Source organism: Pelobates fuscus, chromosome 2, assembly GCF_036172605.1.
Source record: "Pelobates fuscus isolate aPelFus1 chromosome 2, aPelFus1.pri, whole genome shotgun sequence".
NCBI classification, from domain to species: domain Eukaryota; kingdom Metazoa; phylum Chordata; class Amphibia; order Anura; family Pelobatidae; genus Pelobates; species Pelobates fuscus.
The window spans coordinates 358,786,097-358,808,195 of NC_086318.1; the positions used below are offsets into that span (position 1 = coordinate 358,786,097).

The 22,099-nt window shown below is 36.3% G+C and overlaps 22 non-coding genes across 22 annotated transcripts; all 22 read right to left on the minus strand.

Moving 5' to 3' along the window:
* Nucleotides 1-242: 242 nt before the first annotated feature.
* On the minus strand, nt 243-325 carry TRNAL-UAA (transfer RNA leucine (anticodon UAA)). The gene has a single exon. It is a non-coding gene; the product is annotated as a tRNA-Leu (tRNA).
* A 950-nt stretch (nt 326-1,275) lies between these two features.
* On the minus strand, nt 1,276-1,358 carry TRNAL-UAA (transfer RNA leucine (anticodon UAA)). The gene has a single exon. It is a non-coding gene; the product is annotated as a tRNA-Leu (tRNA).
* A 949-nt stretch (nt 1,359-2,307) lies between these two features.
* Nucleotides 2,308-2,390, minus strand: TRNAL-UAA (transfer RNA leucine (anticodon UAA)). Its single transcript has one exon. It is a non-coding gene; the product is annotated as a tRNA-Leu (tRNA).
* Nucleotides 2,391-3,342: 952 nt separating this feature from the next.
* TRNAL-UAA (transfer RNA leucine (anticodon UAA)) lies at nt 3,343-3,425 on the minus strand. The gene has a single exon. It is a non-coding gene; the product is annotated as a tRNA-Leu (tRNA).
* Nucleotides 3,426-4,376: 951 nt separating this feature from the next.
* Nucleotides 4,377-4,459, minus strand: TRNAL-UAA (transfer RNA leucine (anticodon UAA)). The gene has a single exon. It is a non-coding gene; the product is annotated as a tRNA-Leu (tRNA).
* A 950-nt stretch (nt 4,460-5,409) lies between these two features.
* On the minus strand, nt 5,410-5,492 carry TRNAL-UAA (transfer RNA leucine (anticodon UAA)). Its single transcript has one exon. It is a non-coding gene; the product is annotated as a tRNA-Leu (tRNA).
* A 949-nt stretch (nt 5,493-6,441) lies between these two features.
* On the minus strand, nt 6,442-6,524 carry TRNAL-UAA (transfer RNA leucine (anticodon UAA)). The gene has a single exon. It is a non-coding gene; the product is annotated as a tRNA-Leu (tRNA).
* A 950-nt stretch (nt 6,525-7,474) lies between these two features.
* Nucleotides 7,475-7,557, minus strand: TRNAL-UAA (transfer RNA leucine (anticodon UAA)). Its single transcript has one exon. It is a non-coding gene; the product is annotated as a tRNA-Leu (tRNA).
* A 950-nt stretch (nt 7,558-8,507) lies between these two features.
* On the minus strand, nt 8,508-8,590 carry TRNAL-UAA (transfer RNA leucine (anticodon UAA)). Its single transcript has one exon. It is a non-coding gene; the product is annotated as a tRNA-Leu (tRNA).
* Nucleotides 8,591-9,540: 950 nt separating this feature from the next.
* TRNAL-UAA (transfer RNA leucine (anticodon UAA)) lies at nt 9,541-9,623 on the minus strand. Its single transcript has one exon. It is a non-coding gene; the product is annotated as a tRNA-Leu (tRNA).
* A 952-nt stretch (nt 9,624-10,575) lies between these two features.
* Nucleotides 10,576-10,658, minus strand: TRNAL-UAA (transfer RNA leucine (anticodon UAA)). Its single transcript has one exon. It is a non-coding gene; the product is annotated as a tRNA-Leu (tRNA).
* Nucleotides 10,659-11,610: 952 nt separating this feature from the next.
* On the minus strand, nt 11,611-11,693 carry TRNAL-UAA (transfer RNA leucine (anticodon UAA)). Its single transcript has one exon. It is a non-coding gene; the product is annotated as a tRNA-Leu (tRNA).
* Nucleotides 11,694-12,644: 951 nt separating this feature from the next.
* TRNAL-UAA (transfer RNA leucine (anticodon UAA)) lies at nt 12,645-12,727 on the minus strand. The gene has a single exon. It is a non-coding gene; the product is annotated as a tRNA-Leu (tRNA).
* Nucleotides 12,728-13,677: 950 nt separating this feature from the next.
* TRNAL-UAA (transfer RNA leucine (anticodon UAA)) lies at nt 13,678-13,760 on the minus strand. The gene has a single exon. It is a non-coding gene; the product is annotated as a tRNA-Leu (tRNA).
* A 950-nt stretch (nt 13,761-14,710) lies between these two features.
* On the minus strand, nt 14,711-14,793 carry TRNAL-UAA (transfer RNA leucine (anticodon UAA)). Its single transcript has one exon. It is a non-coding gene; the product is annotated as a tRNA-Leu (tRNA).
* A 950-nt stretch (nt 14,794-15,743) lies between these two features.
* On the minus strand, nt 15,744-15,826 carry TRNAL-UAA (transfer RNA leucine (anticodon UAA)). Its single transcript has one exon. It is a non-coding gene; the product is annotated as a tRNA-Leu (tRNA).
* A 952-nt stretch (nt 15,827-16,778) lies between these two features.
* On the minus strand, nt 16,779-16,861 carry TRNAL-UAA (transfer RNA leucine (anticodon UAA)). Its single transcript has one exon. It is a non-coding gene; the product is annotated as a tRNA-Leu (tRNA).
* A 952-nt stretch (nt 16,862-17,813) lies between these two features.
* On the minus strand, nt 17,814-17,896 carry TRNAL-UAA (transfer RNA leucine (anticodon UAA)). Its single transcript has one exon. It is a non-coding gene; the product is annotated as a tRNA-Leu (tRNA).
* A 950-nt stretch (nt 17,897-18,846) lies between these two features.
* On the minus strand, nt 18,847-18,929 carry TRNAL-UAA (transfer RNA leucine (anticodon UAA)). Its single transcript has one exon. It is a non-coding gene; the product is annotated as a tRNA-Leu (tRNA).
* A 952-nt stretch (nt 18,930-19,881) lies between these two features.
* Nucleotides 19,882-19,964, minus strand: TRNAL-UAA (transfer RNA leucine (anticodon UAA)). Its single transcript has one exon. It is a non-coding gene; the product is annotated as a tRNA-Leu (tRNA).
* A 950-nt stretch (nt 19,965-20,914) lies between these two features.
* TRNAL-UAA (transfer RNA leucine (anticodon UAA)) lies at nt 20,915-20,997 on the minus strand. The gene has a single exon. It is a non-coding gene; the product is annotated as a tRNA-Leu (tRNA).
* A 952-nt stretch (nt 20,998-21,949) lies between these two features.
* Nucleotides 21,950-22,032, minus strand: TRNAL-UAA (transfer RNA leucine (anticodon UAA)). The gene has a single exon. It is a non-coding gene; the product is annotated as a tRNA-Leu (tRNA).
* Nucleotides 22,033-22,099: the final 67 nt, after the last annotated feature.

The following is a 22,099-nucleotide window of genomic DNA, read 5'->3' on the forward strand; positions in this document are numbered from 1 at the left end:
TGGCATGAAATAAAAGATAAAAGAGAAATAGCATAGGAAAGTTGATATTTCTGTATGATCTCAGAAATTTTACAGAAGCCTTTTTGGTTCGATTTAGAAAAATATTTGCAGCAAATATCCTTTGTAGTTTGTTTCTGAATTTGAAACGGGTTGAATAGAATCCGAATAACGAAAATTTTATAATTTTATATCAATAATATTTGGGATTGTTAAAACCATTAGTGTCACTTGAACACATCGTGTACCAGGATTGGGGTTTGAACCCACGCGGACATTCGTCCATTGGATCTTAAGTCCAACGCCTTAACCACTCGGCCATCCTGGTGCTACACTTTTAAATGTTCACGGTGGATGGGGAGGGGGAGTCAGGATTCAGACTCTATATCATGGATCTATTTTCTAAGACAGTTAATGTTTCTCTTTATAGAGCAAAACATGACTAGTTCAAGAAATAAAATTAAAGGGGAGCTGTCACTTCTCCTAAATTGATGCATTTAAATGAGGCATTGAAAATCACCACTAACTTGTGTTAACCGTTTTTCATGAAATGCTCTGTTTTCTTTTAAGTGCATAATAAAGAGTTAGGAAATTACATCATAATCTACTTCAGACTAGGCAAAGCCAGGGATAGCATTGCTAATGTAGAGAAGAAAGCGAAACAGTGTTTCATCAATCCACTTCTCTGTATGTTCAGTCTATGCTGAATGCCAGGAGGAAAGGATTCCATTTTGGAAGGGAGCATTGATGGAGGTACCTGGTTACGGGACAAAGAGTTATGGATTTCTTCATTTACTTTTCTTTTTCATGCCTTACAAATAGATGTTTGTCAAATCTAGGGATAAGTAGTAAAGAAATTAGTGAAAATCCTAAAAATTGCCAGTTTCCCTTTAGATTTGGTGTGAATATCTAGCAGGGCATTTAAAATTTCAATTCTTTAGCATTACAGACCTGTCTCTTACTGTGTTGAATTCAGAGTAATATGATGCTGTCAAGCAAAGTGGTGCACTTAGCATGTCTCTTTTTGGGTATGGATTTTGGCATGAAATAAAAGATAAAAGAGAAATTGCATAGGAAAGTTGATATTTCTGTATGATCTCAGAAATTTTACAGAAGCCTTTTTGGTTCGATTTAGACAAATAGTTGCAACAAATATCCTTTGTAGTTTGATTTCTGAATTTGAAACGGGTTGAGTAGAATCCGAATAACGAAAATTTTCCAAGGGATCAATAATATTTGGGATTGTTAAAACCATTAGTGTCACTTGAACACATCGTGTACCAGGAGTGGGGTTTGAACCCACGCGGACATTCGTCCATTGGATCTTAAGTCCAACGCCTTAACCACTCGGCCATCCTGGTGCTACACTTTTAAATGTTCACGGTGGATGGGGAGGGGGAGTCAGGATTCAGACTCTTTATCATGGATCTATTTTCTAAGACAGTTAATGTTTCTCTTTATAGAGCAAAACATGACTAGTTCAAGAAATAAAATTAAAGGGGAGCTGTCACTTCTCCTAAATTGATGCATTTAAATGAGGCATTGAAAATCACCACTAACTTGTGTTAACCGTTTTTCATGAAATGCTCTGTTTTCTTTTAAGTGCATAATAAAGAGTTAGCAAATTACATCATAATCTACTTCAGACTAGGCAAAGCCAGGGATAGCATTGCTAATGTAGAGAAGAAAGCGAAACAGTGTTTCATCAATCCACTTCTCTGTATGTTCAGTCTATGCTGAATGCCAGGAGGAAAGGATTCCATTTTGGAAGGGAGCATTGATGGAGGTACCTGGTTACGGGACAAAGAGTTATGGATTTCTTCATTTACTTTTCTTTTTCATGCCTTACAAATAGATGTTTGTCAAATCTAGGGATAAGTAGTAAAGAAATTAGTGAAAATCCTAAAAATTGCCAGTTTCCCTTTAGATTTGGTGTGAATATCTAGCAGGGCATTTAAAATTTCAATTCTTTAGCATTACAGATCTGTCTCTTACTGTGTTGAATTCAGAGTAATATGATGCTGTCAAGCAAAGTGGTGCACTTAGCATGTCTCTTTTTGGGTATGGATTTTGGCATGAAATAAAAGATAAAAGAGAAATTGCATAGGAAAGTTGATATTTCTGTATGATCTCAGAAATTTTACAGAAGCCTTTTTGGTTCGATTTAGACAAATAGTTGCAGCAAATATCTTTTGTAGTTTGTTTCTGAATTTGAAACGGTTTGAATAGAATCCGAATAACGAAAATTTTCCAAGGGATCAATAATATTTGGGATTGTTAAAACCATTAGTGTCACTTGAACACATCGTGGACCAGGAGTGGGGTTTGAACCCACGCGGACATTCGTCCATTGGATCTTAAGTCCAACGCCTTAACCACTCGGCCATCCTGGTGCTACACTTTTAAATGTTCACGGTGGATGGGGAGGGGGAGTCAGGATTCAGACTCTTTATCATGGATCTATTTTCTAAGACAGTTAATGTTTCTCTTTAAAGAGCAAAACATGACTAGTTCAAGAAATAAAATTAAAGGGGAGCTGTCACTTCTCCTAAATTGATGCATTTAAATGAGGCATTGAAAATCACCACTAACTTGTGTTAACCGTTTTTCATGAAATGCTCTGTTTTCTTTTAAGTGCATAATAAAGAGTTAGCAAATTACATCATAATCTACTTCAGACTAGGCAAAGCCAGGGATAGCATTGCTAATGTAGAGAAGAAAGCGAAACAGTGTTTCATCAATCCACTTATCTGTATGTTCAGTCTATGCTGAATGCCAGGAGATAAGGATTCCATTTTGGAAGGGAGCATTGATGGAGGTACCTGGTTACGGGACAAAGAGTTATGGATTTCTTCATTTACTTTTCTTTTTCATGCCTTACAAATAGATGTTTGTCAAATCTAGGGATAAGTAGTAAAGAAATTAGTGAAAATCCTAAAAATTGCCAGTTTCCCTTTAGATTTGGTGTGAATATCTAGCAGGGCATTTAAAATTTCAATTCTTTAGCATTACAGACCTGTCTCTTACTGTGTTGAATTCAGAGTAATATGATGCTGTCAAGCAAAGTGGTGCACTTAGCATGTCTCTTTTTGGGTATGGATTTTGGCATGAAATAAAAGATAAAAGAGAAATTGCATAGGAAAGTTGATATTTCTGTATGATCTCAGAAATTTTACAGAAGCCTTTTTGGTTCGATTTAGACAAATAGTTGCAGCAAATATCCTTTGTAGTTTGTTTCTGAATTTGAAACGGGTTGAATAGAATCCGAATAACGAAAATTTTATAATTTTATATCAATAATATTTGGGATTGTTAAAACCATTAGTGTCACTTGAACACATCGTGTACCAGGAGTGGGGTTTGAACCCACGCGGATATTCGTCCATTGGATCTTAAGTCCAACGCCTTAACCACTCGGCCATCCTGGTGCTACACTTTTAAATGTTCACGGTGGATGGGGAGGGGGAGTCAGGATTCAGACTCTATATCATGGATCTATTTTCTAAGACAGTTAATGTTTCTCTTTATAGAGCAAAACATGACTAGTTCAAGAAATAAAATTAAAGGGGAGCTGTCACTTCTCCTAAATTGATGCATTTAAATGAGGCATTGAAAATCACCACTAACTTGTGTTAACCGTTTTCATGAAATGCTCTGTTTTCTTTTAAGTGCATAATAAAGAGTTAGGAAATTACATCATAATCTACTTCAGACTAGGCAAAGCCAGGGATAGCATTGCTAATGTAGAGAAGAAAGCGAAACAGTGTTTCATCAATCCACTTCTCTGTATGTTCAGTCTATGCTGAATGCCAGGAGGAAAGGATTCCATTTTGGAAGGGAGCATTGATGGAGGTACCTGGTTACGGGACAAAGAGTTATGGATTTCTTCATTTACTTTTCTTTTTCATGCCTTACAAATAGATGTTTGTCAAATCTAGGGATAAGTAGTAAAGAAATTAGTGAAAATCCTAAAAATTGCCAGTTTCCCTTTAGATTTGGTGTGAATATCTAGCAGGGCATTTAAAATTTCAATTCTTTAGCATTACAGACCTGTCTCTTACTGTGTTGAATTCAGAGTAATATGATGCTGTCAAGCAAAGTGGTGCACTTAGCATGTCTCTTTTTGGGTATGGATTTTGGCATGAAATAAAAGATAAAAGAGAAATTGCATAGGAAAGTTGATATTTCTGTATGATCTCAGAAATTTTACAGAAGCCTTTTTGGTTCGATTTAGACAAATAGTTGCAGCAAATATCCTTTGTAGTTTGTTTCTGAATTTGAAACGGGTTGAATAGAATCCGAATAACGAAAATTTTATAATTTTATATCAATAATATTTGGGATTGTTAAAACCATTAGTGTCACTTGAACACATCGTGTACCAGGAGTGGGGTTTGAACCCACGCGGACATTCGTCCATTGGATCTTAAGTCCAACGCCTTAACCACTCGGCCATCCTGGTGCTACACTTTTAAATGTTCACGGTGGATGGGGAGGGGGAGTCAGGATTCAGACTCTATATCATGGATCTATTTTCTAAGACAGTTAATGTTTCTCTTTATAGAGCAAAACATGACTAGTTCAAGAAATAAAATTAAAGGGGAGCTGTCACTTCTCCTAAATTGATGCATTTAAATGAGGCATTGAAAATCACCACTAACTTGTGTTAACCGTTTTTCATGAAATGCTCTGTTTTCTTTTAAGTGCATAATAAAGAGTTAGCAAATGACATCATAATCTACTTCAGACTAGGCAAAGCCAGGGATAGCATTGCTAATGTAGAGAAGAAAGCAAAACAGTGTTTCATCAATCCACTTCTCTGTATGTTCAGTCTATGCTGAATACCAGGAGGAAAGGATTCCATTTTGGAAGGGAGCATTGATGGAGGTACCTGGTTACGGGACAAAGAGTTATGGATTTCTTCATTTACTTTTCTTTTTCATGCCTTACAAATAGATGTTTGTCAAATCTAGGGATAAGTAGTAAAGAAATTAGTGAAAATCCTAAAAATTGCCAGTTTCCCTTTAGATTTGGTGTGAATATTTAGCAGGGCATTTAAAATTTCAATTCTTTAGCATTACAGACCTGTCTCTTACTGTGTTGAATTCAGAGTAATATGATGCTGTCAAGCAAAGTGGTGCACTTAGCATGTCTCTTTTTGGGTATGGATTTTGGCATGAAATAAAAGATAAAAGATAAATTGCATAGGAAAGTTGATATTTCTGTATGATCTCAGAAATTTTACAGAAGCCTTTTTGGTTCGATTTAGACAAATAGTTGCAGCAAATATCCTTTGTAGTTTGATTTCTGAATTTGAAACGGGTTGAGTAGAATCCGAATAACGAAAATATTCCAAGGGATCAATAATATTTGGGATTGTTAAAACCATTAGTGTCACTTGAACACATCGTGTACCAGGAGTGGGGTTTGAACCCACGCGGATATTCGTCCATTGGATCTTAAGTCCAACGCCTTAACCACTCGGCCATCCTGGTGCTACACTTTTAAATGTTCACGGTGGATGGGGAGGGGGAGTCAGGATTCAGACTCTATATCATGGATCTATTTTCTAAGACAGTTAATGTTTCTCTTTATAGAGCAAAACATGACTAGTTCAAGAAATAAAATTAAAGGGGAGCTGTCACTTCTCCTAAATTGATGCATTTAAATGAGGCATTGAAAATCACCACTAACTTGTGTTAACCGTTTTCATGAAATGCTCTGTTTTCTTTTAAGTGCATAATAAAGAGTTAGGAAATTACATCATAATCTACTTCAGACTAGGCAAAGCCAGGGATAGCATTGCTAATGTAGAGAAGAAAGCGAAACAGTGTTTCATCAATCCACTTCTCTGTATGTTCAGTCTATGCTGAATGCCAGGAGGAAAGGATTCCATTTTGGAAGGGAGCATTGATGGAGGTACCTGGTTACGGGACAAAGAGTTATGGATTTCTTCATTTACTTTTCTTTTTCATGCCTTACAAATAGATGTTTGTCAAATCTAGGGATAAGTAGTAAAGAAATTAGTGAAAATCCTAAAAATTGCCAGTTTCCCTTTAGATTTGGTGTGAATATTTAGCAGGGCATTTAAAATTTCAATTCTTTAGCATTACAGACCTGTCTCTTACTGTGTTGAATTCAGAGTAATATGATGCTGTCAAGCAAAGTGGTGCACTTAGCATGTCTCTTTTTGGGTATGGATTTTGGCATGAAATAAAAGATAAAAGATAAATTGCATAGGAAAGTTGATATTTCTGTATGATCTCAGAAATTTTACAGAAGCCTTTTTGGTTCGATTTAGACAAATAGTTGCAGCAAATATCCTTTGTAGTTTGATTTCTGAATTTGAAACGGGTTGAGTAGAATCCGAATAACGAAAATATTCCAAGGGATCAATAATATTTGGGATTGTTAAAACCATTAGTGTCACTTGAACACATCGTGTACCAGGAGTGGGGTTTGAACCCACGCGGACATTCGTCCATTGGATCTTAAGTCCAACGCCTTAACCACTCGGCCATCCTGGTGCTACACTTTTAAATGTTCACGGTGGATGGGGAGGGGGAGTCAGGATTCAGACTCTTTATCATGGATCTATTTTCTAAGACAGTTAATGTTTCTCTTTATAGAGCAAAACATGACTAGTTCAAGAAATAAAATTAAAGGGGAGCTGTCACTTCTCCTAAATTGATGCATTTAAATGAGGCATTGAAAATCACCACTAACTTGTGTTAACCGTTTTTCATGAAATGCTCTGTTTTCTTTTAAGTGCATAATAAAGAGTTAGCAAATGACATCATAATCTACTTCAGACAAGGCAAAGCCAGGGATAGCATTGCTAATGTAGAGAAGAAAGCGAAACAGTGTTTCATCAATCCACTTCTCTGTATGTTCAGTCTATGCTGAATGCCAGGAGGAAAGGATTCCATTTTGGAAGGGAGCATTGATGGAGGAACCTGGTTACGGGACAAAGAGTTATGGATTTCTTCATTTACTTTTCTTTTTCATGCCTTACAAATAGATGTTTGTCAAATCTAGGGATAAGTAGTAAAGAAATTAGTGAAAATCCTAAAAATTGCCAGTTTCCCTTTAGATTTGGTGTGAATATCTAGCAGGGCATTTAAAATTTCAATTCTTTAGCATTACAGACCTGTCTCTTACTGTGTTGAATTCAGAGTAATATGATGCTGTCAAGCAAAGTGGTGCACTTAGCATGTCTCTTTTTGGGTATGGATTTTGGCATGAAATAAAAGATAAAAGAGAAATTGCATAGGAAAGTTGATATTTCTGTATGATCTCAGAAATTTTACAGAAGCCTTTTTGGTTCGATTTAGACAAATAGTTGCAGCAAATATCCTTTGTAGTTTGATTTCTGAATTTGAAACGGGTTGAGTAGAATCCGAATAACGAAAATTTTCCAAGGGATCAATAATATTTGGGATTGTTAAAACCATTAGTGTCACTTGAACACATCGTGTACCAGGAGTGGGGTTTGAACCCACGCGGACATTCGTCCATTGGATCTTAAGTCCAACGCCTTAACCACTCGGCCATCCTGGTGCTACACTTTTAAATGTTCACGGTGGATGGGGAGGGGGAGTCAGGATTCAGACTCTTTATCATGGATCTATTTTCTAAGACAGTTAATGTTTCTCTTTATAGAGCAAAACATGACTAGTTCAAGAAATAAAATTAAAGGGGAGCTGTCACTTCTCCTAAATTGATGCATTTAAATGAGGCATTGAAAATCACCACTAACTTGTGTTAACCGTTTTTCATGAAATGCTCTGTTTTCTTTTAAGTGCATAATAAAGAGTTAGCAAATGACATCATAATCTACTTCAGACAAGGCAAAGCCAGGGATAGCATTGCTAATGTAGAGAAGAAAGCGAAACAGTGTTTCATCAATCCACTTCTCTGTATGTTCAGTCTATGCTGAATGCCAGGAGGAAAGGATTCCATTTTGGAAGGGAGCATTGATGGAGGAACCTGGTTACGGGACAAAGAGTTATGGATTTCTTCATTTACTTTTCTTTTTCATGCCTTACAAATAGATGTTTGTCAAATCTAGGGATAAGTAGTAAAGAAATTAGTGAAAATCCTAAAAATTGCCAGTTTCCCTTTAGATTTGGTGTGAATATCTAGCAGGGCATTTAAAATTTCAATTCTTTAGCATTACAGACCTGTCTCTTACTGTGTTGAATTCAGAGTAATATGATGCTGTCAAGCAAAGTGGTGCACTTAGCATGTCTCTTTTTGGGTATGGATTTTGGCATGAAATAAAAGATAAAAGAGAAATTGCATAGGAAAGTTGATATTTCTGTATGATCTCAGAAATTTTACAGAAGCCTTTTTGGTTCGATTTAGACAAATAGTTGCAGCAAATATCCTTTGTAGTTTGATTTCTGAATTTGAAACGGGTTGAGTAGAATCCGAATAACGAAAATTTTCCAAGGGATCAATAATATTTGGGATTGTTAAAACCATTAGTGTCACTTGAACACATCGTGTACCAGGAGTGGGGTTTGAATCCACGCGGACATTCGTCCATTGGATCTTAAGTTCAACGCCTTAACCACTCGGCCATCCTGGTGCTACACTTTTAAATGTTCACGGTGGATGGGGAGGGGGAGTCAGGATTCAGACTCTTTATCATGGATCTATTTTCTAAGACAGTTAATGTTTCTCTTTATAGAGCAAAACATGACTAGTTCAAGAAATAAAATTAAAGGGGAGCTGTCACTTCTCCTAAATTGATGCATTTAAATGAGGCATTGAAAATAATCACTAACTTGTGTTAACCGTTTTTCATGAAATGCTCTGTTTTCTTTTAAGTGCATAATAAAGAGTTAGCAAATGACATCATAATCTACTTCAGACAAGGCAAAGCCAGGGATAGCATTGCTAATGTAGAGAAGAAAGCGAAACAGTGTTTCATCAATCCACTTCTCTGTATGTTCAGTCTATGCTGAATGCCAGGAGGAAAGGATTCCATTTTGGAAGGGAGCATTGATGGAGGAACCTGGTTACGGGACAAAGAGTTATGGATTTCTTCATTTACTTTTCTTTTTCATGCCTTACAAATAGATGTTTGTCAAATCTAGGGATAAGTAGTAAAGAAATTAGTGAAAATCCTAAAAATTGCCAGTTTCCCTTTAGATTTGGTGTGAATATCTAGCAGGGCATTTAAAATTTCAATTCTTTAGCATTACAGACCTGTCTCTTACTGTGTTGAATTCAGAGTAATATGATGCTGTCAAGCAAAGTGGTGCACTTAGCATGTCTCTTTTTGGGTATGGATTTTGGCATGAAATAAAAGATAAAAGAGAAATTGCATAGGAAAGTTGATATTTCTGTATGATCTCAGAAATTTTACAGAAGCCTTTTTGGTTCGATTTAGACAAATAGTTGCAGCAAATATCCTTTGTAGTTTGATTTCTGAATTTGAAACGGGTTGAGTAGAATCCGAATAACGAAAATTTTCCAAGGGATCAATAATATTTGGGATTGTTAAAACCATTAGTGTCACTTGAACACATCGTGTACCAGGAGTGGGGTTTGAATCCACGCGGACATTCGTCCATTGGATCTTAAGTTCAACGCCTTAACCACTCGGCCATCCTGGTGCTACACTTTTAAATGTTCACGGTGGATGGGGAGGGGGAGTCAGGATTCAGACTCTTTATCATGGATCTATTTTCTAAGACAGTTAATGTTTCTCTTTATAGAGCAAAACATGACTAGTTCAAGAAATAAAATTAAAGGGGAGCTGTCACTTCTCCTAAATTGATGCATTTAAATGAGGCATTGAAAATCACCACTAACTTGTGTTAACCGTTTTTCATGAAATGCTCTGTTTTCTTTTAAGTGCATAATAAAGAGTTAGCAAATGACATCATAATCTACTTCAGACTAGGCAAAGCCAGGGATAGCATTGCTAATGTAGAGAAGAAAGCGAAACAGTGTTTCATCAATCCACTTCTCTGTATGTTCAGTCTATGCTGAATGCCAGGAGGAAAGGATTCCATTTTGGAAGGGAGCATTGATGGAGGTACCTGGTTACGGGACAAAGAGTTATGGATTTCTTCATTTACTTTTCTTTTTCATGCCTTACAAATAGATGTTTGTCAAATCTAGGGATAAGTAGTAAAGAAATTAGTGAAAATCCTAAAAATTGCCAGTTTCCCTTTAGATTTGGTGTGAATATTTAGCAGGGCATTTAAAATTTCAATTCTTTAGCATTACAGACCTGTCTATTACTGTGTTGAATTCAGAGTAATATGATGCTGTCAAGCAAAGTGGTGCACTTAGCATGTCTCTTTTTGGGTATGGATTTTGGCATGAAATAAAAGATAATAGAGAAATTGCATAGGAAAGTTGATATTTCTGTATGATCTCAGAAATTTTACAGAAGCCTTTTTGGTTCGATTTAGACAAATAGTTGCAGCAAATATCCATTGTAGTTTGTTTCTGAATTTGAAACGGGTTGAATAGAATCCGAATAACGAAAATTTTATAATTTTATATCAATAATATTTGGGATTGTTAAAACCATTAGTGTCACTTGAACACATCGTGTACCAGGAGTGGGGTTTGAACCCACGCAGACATTCGTCCATTGGATCTTAAGTCCAACGCCTTAACCACTCGGCCATCCTGGTGCTACACTTATAAATGTTCATGGTGGATGGGGAGGGGGAGTCAGGATTCAGACTCTTTATCATGGATCTATTTTCTAAGACAGTTAATGTTTCTCTTTATAGAGCAAAACATGACTAGTTCAAGAAATAAAATTAAAGGGGAGCTGTCACTTCTCCTAAATTGATGCATTTAAATGAGGCATTGAAAATCCCCACTAACTTGTGTTAACCGTTTTTCATGAAATGCTCTGTTTTCTTTTAAGTGCATAATAAAGAGTTAGCAAATGACATCATAATCTACTTCAGACTAGGCAAAGCCAGGGATAGCATTGCTAATGTAGAGAAGAAAGCGAAACAGTGTTTCATCAATCCACTTCTCTGTATGTTCAGTCTATGCTGAATGCCAGGAGGAAAGGATTCCATTTTGGAAGGGAGCATTGATGGAGGTACCTGGTTACGGGACAAAGAGTTATGGATTTCTTCATTTACTTTTCTTTTTCATGCCTTACAAATAGATGTTTGTCAAATCTAGGGATAAGTAGTAAAGAAATTAGTGAAAATCCTAAAAATTGCCAGTTTCCCTTTAGATTTGGTGTGAATATTTAGCAGGGCATTTAAAATTTCAATTCTTTAGCATTACAGACCTGTCTCTTACTGTGTTGAATTCAGAGTAATATGATGCTGTCAAGCAAAGTGGTGCACTTAGCATGTCTCTTTTTGGGTATGGATTTTGGCATGAAATAAAAGATAAAAGAGAAATTGCATAGGAAAGTTGATATTTCTGTATGATCTCAGAAATTTTACAGAAGCCTTTTTGGTTCGATTTAGACAAATAGTTGCAGCAAATATCCTTTGTAGTTTGTTTCTGAATTTGAAACGGGTTGAATAGAATCCGAATAACGAAAATTTTATAATTTTATATCAATAATATTTGGGATTGTTAAAACCATTAGTGTCACTTGAACACATCGTGTACCAGGAGTGGGGTTTGAACCCACGCGGACATTTGTCCATTGGATCTTAAGTCCAACGCCTTAACCACTCGGCCATCCTGGTGCTACACTTTTAAATGTTCACGGTGGATGGGGAGGGGGAGTCAGGATTCAGACTCTTTATCATGGATCTATTTTCTAAGACAGTTAATGTTTCTCTTTAAAGAGCAAAACATGACTAGTTCAAGAAATAAAATTAAAGGGGAGCTGTCACTTCTCCTAAATTGATGCATTTAAATGAGGCATTGAAAATCACCACTAACTTGTGTTAACCGTTTTCATGAAATGCTCTGTTTTCTTTTAAGTGCATAATAAAGAGTTAGGAAATTACATCATAATCTACTTCAGACTAGGCAAAGCCAGGGATAGCATTGCTAATGTAGAGAAGAAAGCGAAACAGTGTTTCATCAATCCACTTCTCTGTATGTTCAGTCTATGCTGAATGCCAGGAGGAAAGGATTCCATTTTGGAAGGGAGCATTGATGGAGGTACCTGGTTACGGGACAAAGAGTTATGGATTTCTTCATTTACTTTTCTTTTTCATGCCTTACAAATAGATGTTTGTCAAATCTAGGGATAAGTAGTAAAGAAATTAGTGAAAATCCTAAAAATTGCCAGTTTCCCTTTAGATTTGGTGTGAATATCTAGCAGGGCATTTAAAATTTCAATTCTTTAGCATTACAGACCTGTCTCTTACTGTGTTGAATTCAGAGTAATATGATGCTGTCAAGCAAAGTGGTGCACTTAGCATGTCTCTTTTTGGGTATGGATTTTGGCATGAAATAAAAGATAAAAGAGAAATTGCATAGGAAAGTTGATATTTCTGTATGATCTCAGAAATTTTACAGAAGCCTTTTTGGTTCGATTTAGACAAATAGTTGCAGCAAATATCCTTTGTAGTTTGTTTCTGAATTTGAAACGGGTTGAATAGAATCCGAATAACGAAAATTTTATAATTTTATATCAATAATATTTGGGATTGTTAAAACCATTAGTGTCACTTGAACACATCGTGTACCAGGAGTGGGGTTTGAACCCACGCAGACATTCGTCCATTGGATCTTAAGTCCAACGCCTTAACCACTCGGCCATCCTGGTGCTACACTTATAAATGTTCATGGTGGATGGGGAGGGGGAGTCAGGATTCAGACTCTTTATCATGGATCTATTTTCTAAGACAGTTAATGTTTCTCTTTATAGAGCAAAACATGACTAGTTCAAGAAATAAAATTAAAGGGGAGCTGTCACTTCTCCTAAATTGATGCATTTAAATGAGGCATTGAAAATCACCACTAACTTGTGTTAACCGTTTTTCATGAAATGCTCTGTTTTCTTTTAAGTGCATAATAAAGAGTTAGCAAATGACATCATAATCTACTTCAGACAAGGCAAAGCCAGGGATAGCATTGCTAATGTAGAGAAGAAAGCGAAACAGTGTTTCATCAATCCACTTCTCTGTATGTTCAGTCTATGCTGAATGCCAGGAGGAAAGGATTCCATTTTGGAAGGGAGCATTGATGGAGGAACCTGGTTACGGGACAAAGAGTTATGGATTTCTTCATTTACTTTTCTTTTTCATGCCTTACAAATAGATGTTTGTCAAATCTAGGGATAAGTAGTAAAGAAATTAGTGAAAATCCTAAAAATTGCCAGTTTCCCTTTAGATTTGGTGTGAATATCTAGCAGGGCATTTAAAATTTCAATTCTTTAGCATTACAGACCTGTCTCTTACTGTGTTGAATTCAGAGTAATATGATGCTGTCAAGCAAAGTGGTGCACTTAGCATGTCTCTTTTTGGGTATGGATTTTGGCATGAAATAAAAGATAAAAGAGAAATTGCATAGGAAAGTTGATATTTCTGTATGATCTCAGAAATTTTACAGAAGCCTTTTTGGTTCGATTTAGACAAATAGTTGCAGCAAATATCCTTTGTAGTTTGATTTCTGAATTTGAAACGGGTTGAGTAGAATCCGAATAACGAAAATTTTCCAAGGGATCAATAATATTTGGGATTGTTAAAACCATTAGTGTCACTTGAACACATCGTGTACCAGGAGTGGGGTTTGAACCCACGCGGACATTCGTCCATTGGATCTTAAGTCCAACGCCTTAACCACTCGGCCATCCTGGTGCTACACTTTTAAATGTTCACGGTGGATGGGGAGGGGGAGTCAGGATTCAGACTCTTTATCATGGATCTATTTTCTAAGACAGTTAATGTTTCTCTTTATAGAGCAAAACATGACTAGTTCAAGAAATAAAATTAAAGGGGAGCTGTCACTTCTCCTAAATTGATGCATTTAAATGAGGCATTGAAAATCACCACTAACTTGTGTTAACCGTTTTTCATGAAATGCTCTGTTTTCTTTTAAGTGCATAATAAAGAGTTAGCAAATGACATCATAATCTACTTCAGACAAGGCAAAGCCAGGGATAGCATTGCTAATGTAGAGAAGAAAGCGAAACAGTGTTTCATCAATCCACTTCTCTGTATGTTCAGTCTATGCTGAATGCCAGGAGGAAAGGATTCCATTTTGGAAGGGAGCATTGATGGAGGAACCTGGTTACGGGACAAAGAGTTATGGATTTCTTCATTTACTTTTCTTTTTCATGCCTTACAAATAGATGTTTGTCAAATCTAGGGATAAGTAGTAAAGAAATTAGTGAAAATCCTAAAAATTGCCAGTTTCCCTTTAGATTTGGTGTGAATATCTAGCAGGGCATTTAAAATTTCAATTCTTTAGCATTACAGACCTGTCTCTTACTGTGTTGAATTCAGAATAATATGATGCTGTCAAGCAAAGTGGTGCACTTAGCATGTCTCTTTTTGGGTATGGATTTTGGCATGAAATAAAAGATAAAAGAGAAATTGCATAGGAAAGTTGATATTTCTGTATGATCTCAGAAATTTTACAGAAGCCTTTTTGGTTCGATTTAGACAAATAGTTGCAGCAAATATCCTTTGTAGTTTGATTTCTGAATTTGAAACGGGTTGAGTAGAATCCGAATAACGAAAATTTTCCAAGGGATCAATAATATTTGGGATTGTTAAAACCATTAGTGTCACTTGAACACATCGTGTACCAGGAGTGGGGTTTGAATCCACGCGGACATTCGTCCATTGGATCTTAAGTTCAACGCCTTAACCACTCGGCCATCCTGGTGCTACACTTTTAAATGTTCACGGTGGATGGGGAGGGGGAGTCAGGATTCAGACTCTTTATCATGGATCTATTTTCTAAGACAGTTAATGTTTCTCTTTATAGAGCAAAACATGACTAGTTCAAGAAATAAAATTAAAGGGGAGCTGTCACTTCTCCTAAATTGATGCATTTAAATGAGGCATTGAAAATCACCACTAACTTGTGTTAACCGTTTTTCATGAAATGCTCTGTTTTCTTTTAAGTGCATAATAAAGAGTTAGCAAATGACATCATAATCTACTTCAGACAAGGCAAAGCCAGGGATAGCATTGCTAATGTAGAGAAGAAAGCGAAACAGTGTTTCATCAATCCACTTCTCTGTATGTTCAGTCTATGCTGAATGCCAGGAGGAAAGGATTCCATTTTGGAAGGGAGCATTGATGGAGGAACCTGGTTACGGGACAAAGAGTTATGGATTTCTTCATTTACTTTTCTTTTTCATGCCTTACAAATAGATGTTTGTCAAATCTAGGGATAAGTAGTAAAGAAATTAGTGAAAATCCTAAAAATTGCCAGTTTCCCTTTAGATTTGGTGTGAATATCTAGCAGGGCATTTAAAATTTCAATTCTTTAGCATTACAGACCTGTCTCTTACTGTGTTGAATTCAGAGTAATATGATGCTGTCAAGCAAAGTGGTGCACTTAGCATGTCTCTTTTTGGGTATGGATTTTGGCATGAAATAAAAGATAAAAGAGAAATTGCATAGGAAAGTTGATATTTCTGTATGATCTCAGAAATTTTACAGAAGCCTTTTTGGTTCGATTTAGACAAATAGTTGCAGCAAATATCCTTTGTAGTTTGATTTCTGAATTTGAAACGGGTTGAGTAGAATCCGAATAACGAAAATTTTCCAAGGGATCAATAATATTTGGGATTGTTAAAACCATTAGTGTCACTTGAACACATCGTGTACCAGGAGTGGGGTTTGAATCCACGCGGACATTCGTCCATTGGATCTTAAGTTCAACGCCTTAACCACTCGGCCATCCTGGTGCTACACTTTTAAATGTTCACGGTGGATGGGGAGGGGGAGTCAGGATTCAGACTCTTTATCATGGATCTATTTTCTAAGACAGTTAATGTTTCTCTTTATAGAGCAAAACATGACTAGTTCAAGAAATAAAATTAAAGGGGAGCTGTCACTTCTCCTAAATTGATGCATTTAAATGAGGCATTGAAAATCACCACTAACTTGTGTTAACCGTTTTTCATGAAATGCTCTGTTTTCTTTTAAGTGCATAATAAAGAGTTAGCAAATGACATCATAATCTACTTCAGACTAGGCAAAGCCAGGGATAGCATTGCTAATGTAGAGAAGAAAGCGAAACAGTGTTTCAGCAATCCACTTCTCTGTATGTTCAGTCTATGCTGAATGCCAGGAGGAAAGGATTCCATTTTGGAAGGGAGCATTGATGGAGGTACCTGGTTACGGGACCAAGAGTTATGGATTTCTTCATTTACTTTTCTTTTTCATGCCTTACAAATAGATGTTTGTCAAATCTAGGGATAAGTAGTAAAGAAATTAGTGAAAATCCTAAAAATTGCCAGTTTCCCTTTAGATTTGGTGTGAATATCTAGCAGGGCATTTAAAATTTCAATTCTTTAGCATTACAGACCTGTCTCTTACTGTGTTGAATTCAGAGTAATATGATGCTGTCAAGCAAAGTGGTGCACTTAGCATGTCTCTTTTTGGGTATGGATTTTGGCATGAAATAAAAGATAAAAGAGAAATTGCATAGGAAAGTTGATATTTCTGTATGATCTCAGAAATTTTACAGAAGCCTTTTTGGTTCGATTTAGACAAATAGTTGCAGCAAATATCCTTTGTAGTTTGTTTCTGAATTTGAAACGGGTTGAATAGAATCCGAATAACGAAAATTTTATAATTTTATATCAATAATATTTGGGATTGTTAAAACCATTAGTGTCACTTGAACACATCGTGTACCAGGAGTGGGGTTTGAACCCACGCGGACATTCGTCCATTGGATCTTAAGTCCAACGCCTTAACCACTCGGCCATCCTGGTGCTACACTTTTAAATGTTCACGGTGGATGGGGAGGGGGAGTCAGGATTCAGACTCTATATCATGGATCTATTTTCTAAGACAGTTAATGTTTCTCTTTATAGAGCAAAACATGACTAGTTCAAGAAATAAAATTAAAGGGGAGCTGTCACTTCTCCTAAATTGATGCATTTAAATGAGGCATTGAAAATCACCACTAACTTGTGTTAACCGTTTTTCATGAAATGCTCTGTTTTCTTTTAAGTGCATAATAAAGAGTTAGCAAATGACATCATAATCTACTTCAGACTAGGCAAAGCCAGGGATAGCATTGCTAATGTAGAGAAGAAAGCAAAACAGTGTTTCATCAATCCACTTCTCTGTATGTTCAGTCTATGCTGAATACCAGGAGGAAAGGATTCCATTTTGGAAGGGAGCATTGATGGAGGTACCTGGTTACGGGACAAAGAGTTATGGATTTCTTCATTTACTTTTCTTTTTCATGCCTTACAAATAGATGTTTGTCAAATCTAGGGATAAGTAGTAAAGAAATTAGTGAAAATCCTAAAAATTGCCAGTTTCCCTTTAGATTTGGTGTGAATATCTAGCAGGGCATTTAAAATTTCAATTCTTTAGCATTACAGACCTGTCTCTTACTGTGTTGAATTCAGAGTAATATGATGCTGTCAAGCAAAGTGGTGCACTTAGCATGTCTCTTTTTGGGTATGGATTTTGGCATGAAATAAAAGATAAAAGAGAAATTGCATAGGAAAGTTGATATTTCTGTATGATCTCAGAAATTTTACAGAAGCCTTTTTGGTTCGATTTAGACAAATAGTTGCAGCAAATATCCTTTGTAGTTTGTTTCTGAATTTGAAACGGGTTGAATAGAATCCGAATAACGAAAATTTTATAATTTTATATCAATAATATTTGGGATTGTTAAAACCATTAGTGTCACTTGAACACATCGTGTACCAGGAGTGGGGTTTGAACCCACGCGGACATTCGTCCATTGGATCTTAAGTCCAACGCCTTAACCACTCGGCCATCCTGGTGCTACACTTTTAAATGTTCACGGTGGATGGGGAGGGGGAGTCAGGATTCAGACTCTATATCATGGATCTATTTTCTAAGACAGTTAATGTTTCTCTTTATAGAGCAAAACATGACTAGTTCAAGAAATAAAATTAAAGGGGAGCTGTCACTTCTCCTAAATTGATGCATTTAAATGAGGCATTGAAAATCACCACTAACTTGTGTTAACCGTTTTTCATGAAATGCTCTGTTTTCTTTTAAGTGCATAATAAAGAGTTAGCAAATGACATCATAATCTACTTCAGACTAGGCAAAGCCAGGGATAGCATTGCTAATGTAGAGAAGAAAGCAAAACAGTGTTTCATCAATCCACTTCTCTGTATGTTCAGTCTATGCTGAATACCAGGAGGAAAGGATTCCATTTTGGAAGGGAGCATTGATGGAGGTACCTGGTTACGGGACAAAGAGTTATGGATTTCTTCATTTACTTTTCTTTTTCATGCCTTACAAATAGATGTTTGTCAAATCTAGGGATAAGTAGTAAAGAAATTAGTGAAAATCCTAAAAATTGCCAGTTTCCCTTTAGATTTGGTGTGAATATCTAGCAGGGCATTTAAAATTTCAATTCTTTAGCATTACAGACCTGTCTCTTACTGTGTTGAATTCAGAGTAATATGATGCTGTCAAGCAAAGTGGTGCACTTAGCATGTCTCTTTTTGGGTATGGATTTTGGCATGAAATAAAAGATAAAAGAGAAATTGCATAGGAAAGTTGATATTTCTGTATGATCTCAGAAATTTTACAGAAGCCTTTTTGGTTCGATTTAGACAAATAGTTGCAGCAAATATCCTTTGTAGTTTGATTTCTGAATTTGAAACGGGTTGAGTAGAATCCGAATAACGAAAATTTTCCAAGGGATCAATAATATTTGGGATTGTTAAAACCATTAGTGTCACTTGAACACATCGTGTACCAGGAGTGGGGTTTGAATCCACGCGGACATTCGTCCATTGGATCTTAAGTTCAACGCCTTAACCACTCGGCCATCCTGGTGCTACACTTTTAAATGTTCACGGTGGATGGGGAGGGGGAGTCAGGATTCAGACTCTTTATCATGGATCTATTTTCTAAGACAGTTAATGTTTCTCTTTATAGAGCAAAACATGACTAGTTCAAGAAATAAAATTAAAGGGGAGCTGTCACTTCTCCTAAATTGATGCATTTAAATGAGGCATTGAAAATCACCACTAACTTGTGTTAACCGTTTTTCATGAAATGCTCTGTTTTCTTTTAAGTGCATAATAAAGAGTTAGCAAATGACATCATAATCTACTTCAGACTAGGCAAAGCCAGGGATAGCATTGCTAATGTAGAGAAGAAAGCGAAACAGTGTTTCAGCAATCCACTTCTCTGTATGTTCAGTCTATGCTGAATGCCAGGAGGAAAGGATTCCATTTTGGAAGGGAGCATTGATGGAGGTACCTGGTTACGGGACCAAGAGTTATGGATTTCTTCATTTACTTTTCTTTTTCATGCCTTACAAATAGATGTTTGTCAAATCTAGGGATAAGTAGTAAAGAAATTAGTGAAAATCCTAAAAATTGCCAGTTTCCCTTTAGATTTGGTGTGAATATCTAGCAGGGCATTTAAAATTTCAATTCTTTAGCATTACAGACCTGTCTCTTACTGTGTTGAATTCAGAGTAATATGATGCTGTCAAGCAAAGTGGTGCACTTAGCATGTCTCTTTTTGGGTATGGATTTTGGCATGAAATAAAAGATAAAAGAGAAATTGCATAGGAAAGTTGATATTTCTGTATGATCTCAGAAATTTTACAGAAGCCTTTTTGGTTCGATTTAGACAAATAGTTGCAGCAAATATCCTTTGTAGTTTGTTTCTGAATTTGAAACGGGTTGAATAGAATCCGAATAACGAAAATTTTATAATTTTATATCAATAATATTTGGGATTGTTAAAACCATTAGTGTCACTTGAACACATCGTGTACCAGGAGTGGGGTTTGAACCCACGCAGACATTCGTCCATTGGATCTTAAGTCCAACGCCTTAACCACTCGGCCATCCTGGTGCTACACTTTTAAATGTTCACGGTGGATGGGGAGGGGGAGTCAGGATTCAGACTCTATATCATGGATCTATTTTCTAAGACAGTTAATGTTTCTCTTTATAGAGCAAAACATGACTAGTTCAAGAAATAAAATTAAAGGGGAGCTGTCACTTCTCCTAAATTGATGCATTTAAATGAGGCATTGAAAATCACCACTAACTTGTGTTAACCGTTTTTCATGAAATGCTCTGTTTTCTTTTAAGTGCATAATAAAGAGTTAGCAAATGACATCATAATCTACTTCAGACTAGGCAAAGCCAGGGATAGCATTGCTAATGTAGAGAAGAAAGCAAAACAGTGTTTCATCAATCCACTTCTCTGTATGTTCAGTCTATGCTGAATACCAGGAGGAAAGGATTCCATTTTGGAAGGGAGCATTGATGGAGGTACCTGGTTACGGGACAAAGAGTTATGGATTTCTTCATTTACTTTTCTTTTTCATGCCTTACAAATAGATGTTTGTCAAATCTAGGGATAAGTAGTAAAGAAATTAGTGAAAATCCTAAAAATTGCCAGTTTCCCTTTAGATTTGGTGTGAATATCTAGCAGGGCATTTAAAATTTCAATTCTTTAGCATTACAGACCTGTCTCTTACTGTGTTGAATTCAGAGTAATATGATGCTGTCAAGCAAAGTGGTGCACTTAGCATGTCTCTTTTTGGGTATGGATTTTGGCATGAAATAAAAGATAAAAGAGAAATTGCATAGGAAAGTTGATATTTCTGTATGATCTCAGAAATTTTACAGAAGCCTTTTTGGTTCGATTTAGACAAATAGTTGCAGCAAATATCCTTTGTAGTTTGATTTCTGAATTTGAAACGGGTTGAGTAGAATCCGAATAACGAAAATTTTCCAAGGGATCAATAATATTTGGGATTGTTAAAACCATTAGTGTCACTTGAACACATCGTGTACCAGGAGTGGGGTTTGAATCCACGCGGACATTCGTCCATTGGATCTTAAGTTCAACGCCTTAACCACTCGGCCATCCTGGTGCTACACTTTTAAATGTTCACGGTGGATGGGGAGGGGGAGTCAGGATTCAGACTCTTTATCATGGATCTATTTTCTAAGACAGTTAATGTTTCTCTTTATAGAGCAAAACATGACTAGTTCAAGAAATAAAATTAAAGGGGAGCTGTCACTTCTCCTAAATTGATGCATTTAAATGAGGCATTGAAAATCACCACTAACTTGTGTTAACCGTTTTTCATGAAATGCTCTGTTTTCTTTTAAGTGCATAATAAAGAGTTAGCAAATGACATCATAATCTACTTCAGACTAGGCAAAGCCAGGGATAGCATTGCTAATGTAGAGAAGAAAGCGAAACAGTGTTTCAGCAATCCACTTCTCTGTATGTTCAGTCTATGCTGAATGCCAGGAGGAAAGGATTCCATTTTGGAAGGGAGCATTGATGGAGGTACCTGGTTACGGGACCAAGAGTTATGGATTTCTTCATTTACTTTTCTTTTTCATGCCTTACAAATAGATGTTTGTCAAATCTAGGGATAAGTAGTAAAGAAATTAGTGAAAATCCTAAAAATTGCCAGTTTCCCTTTAGATTTGGTGTGAATATCTAGCAGGGCATTTAAAATTTCAATTCTTTAGCATTACAGACCTGTCTCTTACTGTGTTGAATTCAGAGTAATATGATGCTGTCAAGCAAAGTGGTGCACTTAGCATGTCTCTTTTTGGGTATGGATTTTGGCATGAAATAAAAGATAAAAGAGAAATTGCATAGGAAAGTTGATATTTCTGTATGATCTCAGAAATTTTACAGAAGCCTTTTTGGTTCGATTTAGACAAATAGTTGCAGCAAATATCCTTTGTAGTTTGTTTCTGAATTTGAAACGGGTTGAATAGAATCCGAATAACGAAAATTTTATAATTTTATATCAATAATATTTGGGATTGTTAAAACCATTAGTGTCACTTGAACACATCGTGTACCAGGAGTGGGGTTTGAACCCACGCGGATATTCGTCCATTGGATCTTAAGTCCAACGCCTTAACCACTCGGCCATCCTGGTGCTACACTTTTAAATGTTCACGGTGGATGGGGAGGGGGAGTCAGGATTCAGACTCTATATCATGGAT